We start from the raw sequence: 6,943 nt of genomic DNA on the forward strand, positions 1-6,943 counted from the left end.
AAAAGAGAGATTCACAGACATACATCACAATCCATCCGACATGGTTCACAGGCTCAATAGAAAAATGAAATGGACAATACAAGAACAGCATGGGCATGATCAAATAAAGTCAAGTTTCCATAATCTGGAGCTAGTATAAGTGGCATGCTTTGTGCGAAGTGTACTACTACAACCCAAGTCAACAAGTAATAACAAGACATCGAGTTTAAGCTCATTCAGCAAAACAAGTCACGTAAAGGTGTAATGCCATACACAAAGGAAAAGGCACAACACCACACGAAAATCACCAACACAATGTTCCCAATGCCAATCACACATCATCCCTGACGATTGCCCAACCCTTATCATCTCTGAATAGCCACTCGTATCAAACTCCTGCTCCTGACAATATCGTTATCCACGTTATCTCTCTGATAGCCACCCGATCACTCTGTATAAATAGCCACCTTATCACTCCCCGCCCGGATAATACATTTTCACCCTTATCTCTCTGATCAGCCACGTGTATCACTCCGTATAATAGCCACCATTATCACTCCGTACATTCATACAACAGTGAGATGCACCCTTAATTTACTAATAACAACAACCAGTGAAATTGCCACCCTTATACTCGCATAACAATAACCAAACAACACAACAAATTCATAAAATGCAAACATGCACAATAGCACGCACGTATCAAACTTCGTAACCATAAGTGCCCATAGGCCACTACCTTTCCAAAAATCCAGCGATATCAATATTTTCCACAACAAATAGCCCACGGCTCAAAACAATGTGTAATAACCTCATAACACAAAACATTAATGGGAAAGTAACTCAACAGGAACAACACCCCCTTTTAAACACAACTTCAACTTAAAATAGATTAATGATTTTCGAATAACCTCAATTCCAATTAATTGTTTAAGGATAATCTCGATAGTGAAAGTAATTTCCATGAAAAGGTAAAACTAAGGATTCTAGTATGAAATTAGGCTAACAATGAAGGAGATGTTCACTAACTAGTACTACATATAAATGCAATGAGAATAACCCAACCAATAAAGGGATATCAGGAAACAATAATTTCAACTAAGATTAAACTCAACAATAAAAGAAATCACATAATGGTAAAAGTTGTAATGATTTTAAATAAAGCATATAAGAAGCAAAACTCGGCAGTGAAGGATGTGAGCATATAACGACAACTTTAAATAAAGCATGTGATAGTAAACATGAAGAATAAAAGATATAATAAGGTGCTAACATTCTAAATAATACATGAATGAAGTCTAAGAGTCAAAACTGGGCCAATTTTTCAACAATATAAGCCCGAGTACATAATCATCACCGTCCGTAACACGGTTCACATAACACAGAATAAAACACTACTCAAATCCTAAAGGGTAGTTTCCGCCACTAAAAGTTTTAGCCAAGAATAACTTACCTCGAAGAAGCTAAGATACTCTGAATGATCTTCTCGTGTGAAACACATCTCCGAGAACGGCTCAAAATCTAGCCAAAATACTTTAATATCATAAATAAAAATCATAGGAATCGATTCAGGATAATAAAGCTTCGATCTTTGATGAAAACTAAAAGTCAACCTGCCCAGCCCGCACCTCAGAACATGATAAAATGCACAAAATCCGACACAGGACATTCTGAATACGAGTCCAACCATACAAAAATTATCCCATTCGCGACATCAAATCGTCCTTAAAATCATCAATTTTTACTCTTTTTGAACATTTATGCAAAATTCCTCTTTTCTCCCATTCAAATCAATAAATTTAATGTTAAAAACAAAGATGGAAATCATGAAATATAATCATTCCGGATAAAGAACAATTACCCCAAGCCAAATCGTGAAGAACCCTCCAAATTCGCCCAAAACCGAGGGTCTACAACTCAAATATATGATAAAATGGGCCAAACCTCGAAATTAAACATTCTGCCAGACCAAGGAAATGCACATGCGAGTTCCGCATTTGCGATAGATGGCTTGCATCTAACGAAAAGGCTTACCAGATTAAGATTCGCATATGCGGCAAAGGTAGCGCACCTACGACAAGGCAGAGCGGAAAATCCTCCTAAGCCTCCACACGCAATTGTGAACCACTCTCTGCAGATGCGATGTCGCACCTGACCATAGAAAGAACACGCAAGAAGCGACTCTAAATTAACAAGAAGCGGGTTCGCACTATGCGCTTCAAGAATGTTGCAGATGCGAAGCAACATATCAGACTTGCCAAAAATATGAAAATTAATCTGAAACTCGTCGAAACACACCGGTGGCCCCCGGGACCCCGTTCAATCATCCAATAAGTTCCATAACATGAAAATGGAACCTCTCGAAAAACTCAATCACATAAACAACATCAAAACTGCGAACCTCAAATTGAACTTAATAAACTTATGACTTTCAACGTTCTAAACTCGCGCCGAATCATATCAAATCAACCCGGAATACCTCAAATTTTGCTGCAAGTCCCAAATGAACATAATGGAAGCTATTACAACTCTCAAAAATTTCCAATTCCGAGCCCGATATCACAAAGTCAACTCCCGATCAACAGCTCTCAACCTTCCAAATCTCAACTTTCAATTTTCGCCAAAATGCATCAAATCAATCCTACGGACCTCCCAAATCCAAATCCGCACATACGCCTAAGTCTAAAATCACCACAATAACGAAAGCTATTGGAATATTCAAATATACCATTCCGTAGTCATCTACACAAAAGTAAACTTCCTGGTCAATTCTTTTCAACTTAAAGCTTTTCTAAAATAAGAATTATTCTTCCAAATCAATCCTGAATCCATCCAAAACCAAACTCGACCACACAAGCAAGTCCATAATAAATAAAACACGAAGCTCTCGAAGATTTTTTAAGCTGCAAAACGTGATGCTAAATTTCTCAAAATGATCGGCCGGGTCGTTACACATAATTACAGGTAATCCCCTGTCACGACCCACTTCCTTCCGTATGATGTTATGATGGCATGCCTAGTCTCTAAGACTAGTAACCCAACACATGCTAGATTTAATAAAAGAATTAAACTATTTAATATTAATCATTTAATTTATTAAAATTGACATACATTATCCGCCAAGGCGGCTAATAATCTATACATTTCCCAAAACCGGAATAACGGAGTCATAAGCACTATTGAAAACAACACTGAAATTTATAAACAGCAATCTTATTTGAATTATAATTTAACAAAAGCATAAATGAAGCCCAATATGGTGCTCGAGGCCTGCGAACTCAAGAGGTATACCTTGAAGTCCTCCCGTCGTGCAGACGCAACTCTCACAACATGATCAGAATACCTAGTTGTGCACAAAAATATGCAAAAGCATAGCATAGTATAACACAATGGTACCCAAGTAAGTATCACAGCCTAACCTCGTAGAGTAGTGACGAGCCAGGTCGCGACATCTACTAGATATAGAAACAATTTCAAGATATAGAGAAGTTAACAATGGGAAGAACATCAATGTAAGACCAATGGCGGAAAGATTATTGATTTACAACCAACAATGAAGTAATAGAAAACAGCAATGGGAAGAACATCAATGTAAGACCAATGGCGGAAAGATCATTGATTTACAACCAACAATGAAGTAATAGAAAAACAAATGGCAGCAAGTAGTAAACGAGTAATCAAGAAACAACATAATCAGAATACTGGATGAAGATGTAAATGAACTCAAATAAGGAAAGATGAACACTCAATAATTAAATCTCCTCCCACCATGACCTTACAACAAGAATTACCCCGAGGTACCACACCTCATAAAGCCACAAGTCATGACCAAAAATTTACAAAAAGCTACACATATGGACTGTGCCACAATAACAATCACCTTCGCACGGCAAACCCCACGTGCTACCATGTACTTTGCAAGCTGCTGACAAATCAATTTAGATGAACGAGATACATTTAAACACCAATAGAACATAATAAAACTTGAATAAAGTAAGGTGTAAATGAAAATAATGCATTTTATTTTAGAAATCAAGTAAAAAATAAAATATATATATTTATTCGAATCAGAGTATCGGGTGGGTTTAGTTTCAGAAATAAATACAAAATAGAGTAAAAGTTCAATATTTAAACAAAGCAAGACATAAGTAATTAAAAATATACTAGAAATTTGTTAAAGAAAATATAATAACGATTTCAAGTAAAGGTGAACAATCTAACAGGGTGATCGTGTATATATTTTGAGAAACCCAATTATATTGAAGTGTCGGTAACCATTTAAGAATAATAAGGCACCGAGTGGGATAACGAGTTATATCTTAAGAGGCAGCCATAGAATAAAAGCATGTTTAATAATTCTTTTATTTAAATCTTATGTTTACCATACTCAATAGAATATGATAATAGTGACTCTTTGCAATTAAATTCCACATTGAACAGTCAAATTCAACCAAGTTATAACGGAGGCACATATTGGCATGTTAAAAGCAACCACAATAAATCACATAGAATTCAATGACTTACACAAGAAAACAGAACCGTTCTAACAACAAAGATAGGCAATTAATAACCAAACACAATTAAAATGCGGATGAATGAATTGAAGGAAGAACAATGACTGTTCAAATCAATAAGTTGTTCCAATATGGGAATGTACAGCCGGAACGTAACTGAAAATCACACTTAGGTACCGCTCGTATATCACATTTCAAAAATTCAATCACAATCTTTCCTTATATCGCCGCGTGAGCCTTAACATTTGAAATAGGTTTTGAAAATAGTTTTCCCCGATCGCTACAACACACTTTAGCCCCACCTTATACAGCCAATAGATGGTTTCACGTAGTTTCCCCTACAAGCAACACACACATAAGGTCCCAATTATAATCCGTCGCCAAGCACATTAAACCCCAAGCCTTATAACCGCCGCATGCGTGTCAATATCACTTAAAAATAACAAACTCGCACCACAGTGCCCCACATATCAATAATTTGCCAGCAATCAGCAATATCAATATTTCCACAACAATAGCCCATGGCTACACCTATAATGGGACAAGAATAACACAACAACAACAATGTAATCTAGAAGCTTTGGTGCGTAGGGACTCTCGATTCTTTGGGAATTTGATGACAATTTTCCTGTCTTCCAGTTAGTCTATGTATTTGTTTCTCCAATCCACAAGTCAAACTTGTTGAGTTCACTTTGGCTTTACCTTTGACCTCTCTACCGACGAGTTCATCAGGTTGCACCACTGCCCCCGAGCTGAAATTTCATAAAGAGTCGACAGATGACCTTTCAAGTTGTCCAGTTGCATCGGCCCTCACTGTTTTTGATCTTGGGCACAATGCCTTTCAGTCCATTACTGAATTGGTTAGGTTACCTACAATTGTCCAAGTACCTCCGCCATCCGTTTCCTTCTTTTATTTGAATGTCCATTGACTTTGATTTACCGATGATGAGGGAGTCGAATTGGCTTCGATCAACTTCGACCCCGAGGTTCTTAGCCAGTTCCTAGACCTAACAATCATAGCTTCATACTCGGTCTTCATTGTAGTCCATTTTACAGTTCCTAGTAGACTATCTAATTACGCTTCTTGCAGTGGTTTTAAAACAAGGATACGCAAGCCGGACCCCTTCGCATTGGAGGTACCCGTCCGTGAAATAGTATCCAAATTCTGAATTTTAACCCCTAAGTGAGCAAAATTCTTATTTCGACTTTAGGTATCAAGGCCAGTGTAAAAAGTTGGCCTAAAACCTGAGATTTTATGGTAGTTTGGGGTTTAGTACTCAATATCAATCACCTACTAATCTCCACGGCCCATTTGCCATCTAGCCCGAGAGCTTTCGGGCTTATGCATGGCATTCCTCAGCGGGTAAGAGGTTACGACACATATGGGTGGCAATGGAAAGTACAATTTTAGTCTCATCGTCCGCTCCTTATTCTTCCTATTTCTCCGATTTGGCTAAGGCGATATCATTGATCACTTATTTTAATCTCTATTTTTGGTCGGTTTTGCATTCCTCGTGTTTAAATACGGCAACGGTATCACTATCGACAAGCAAACATTTACTTTTACGGTCGGGGGCTATTCTCCATTGACCATTTTGACTCCCCGAAGTTTGGGAATTTCAGCGCCTAGTTAATATTGAATGTACCGCCCTCATGTGTGGACCTACGGCCTTACCGAATAAAGCGTTGTAACTTATATCCCCTCGATCACAGTAGAACTCAATTTCTTGGATTGTCGACCGGTAGTGTTTTTAACCAGCAAAGTATCTCTCCTCTTTCGTGGTCGCACAATGCCATGGTTGAATCCAATTCAATGGTAGATTGCCGGTACGATTTATCCTGTAACCCCAGTTGCTCTACGACCCTTAATCTGATGATCTTGGCCGAGGCTACTTCGATGAATCAGCACACCGTTTTAATTGAAATATTTTTAGGAAATATGAATTAATGGAGTACATCTCCTCTTTATAGATGAATTTGGGTAGAATGAAATCTAATAGGCTTGCTTCAGTCGGGTTTTAGTCGGTTGAGTGCCGGTCGCATGCTCGCTTGATTTTGGGGCGTGACAAACTTGGTACCAAGAGCCTAAGGTTTTAAAAGTGTCCTAGGATGTCTCAGAGCCGTGTCTAGTAGAGTTCTTCTTAATCGGTGTGGTTGTCGACCACATCTATATGAGAAATGCTACTTTGGACATTTAGGAAATTTCAACAACTTCTTTGATATTGTAGATCGTGCAATAGTGCTCAAGATAGGGAGCTAATTTCCTCTTTATACCTTATTTTAAAGTAATCCACGAGGTTTGAAGTAGTAAGGTGGAATGATCCCACCATTGAATATAAGAGAGATTGCACGAGAGCTTGTTAAGAGAATGTAATGAGCCCATCGAGGGGTTGAAAGAACTTATTGCTAAGTGCAGTACCCTTGTTCCTATTAATGTCACTACAACCAAC

The sequence above is a fragment of the Nicotiana attenuata genome, unplaced genomic scaffold (assembly GCF_001879085.1).
Source record: "Nicotiana attenuata strain UT unplaced genomic scaffold, NIATTr2, whole genome shotgun sequence".
NCBI classification, from domain to species: domain Eukaryota; kingdom Viridiplantae; phylum Streptophyta; class Magnoliopsida; order Solanales; family Solanaceae; genus Nicotiana; species Nicotiana attenuata.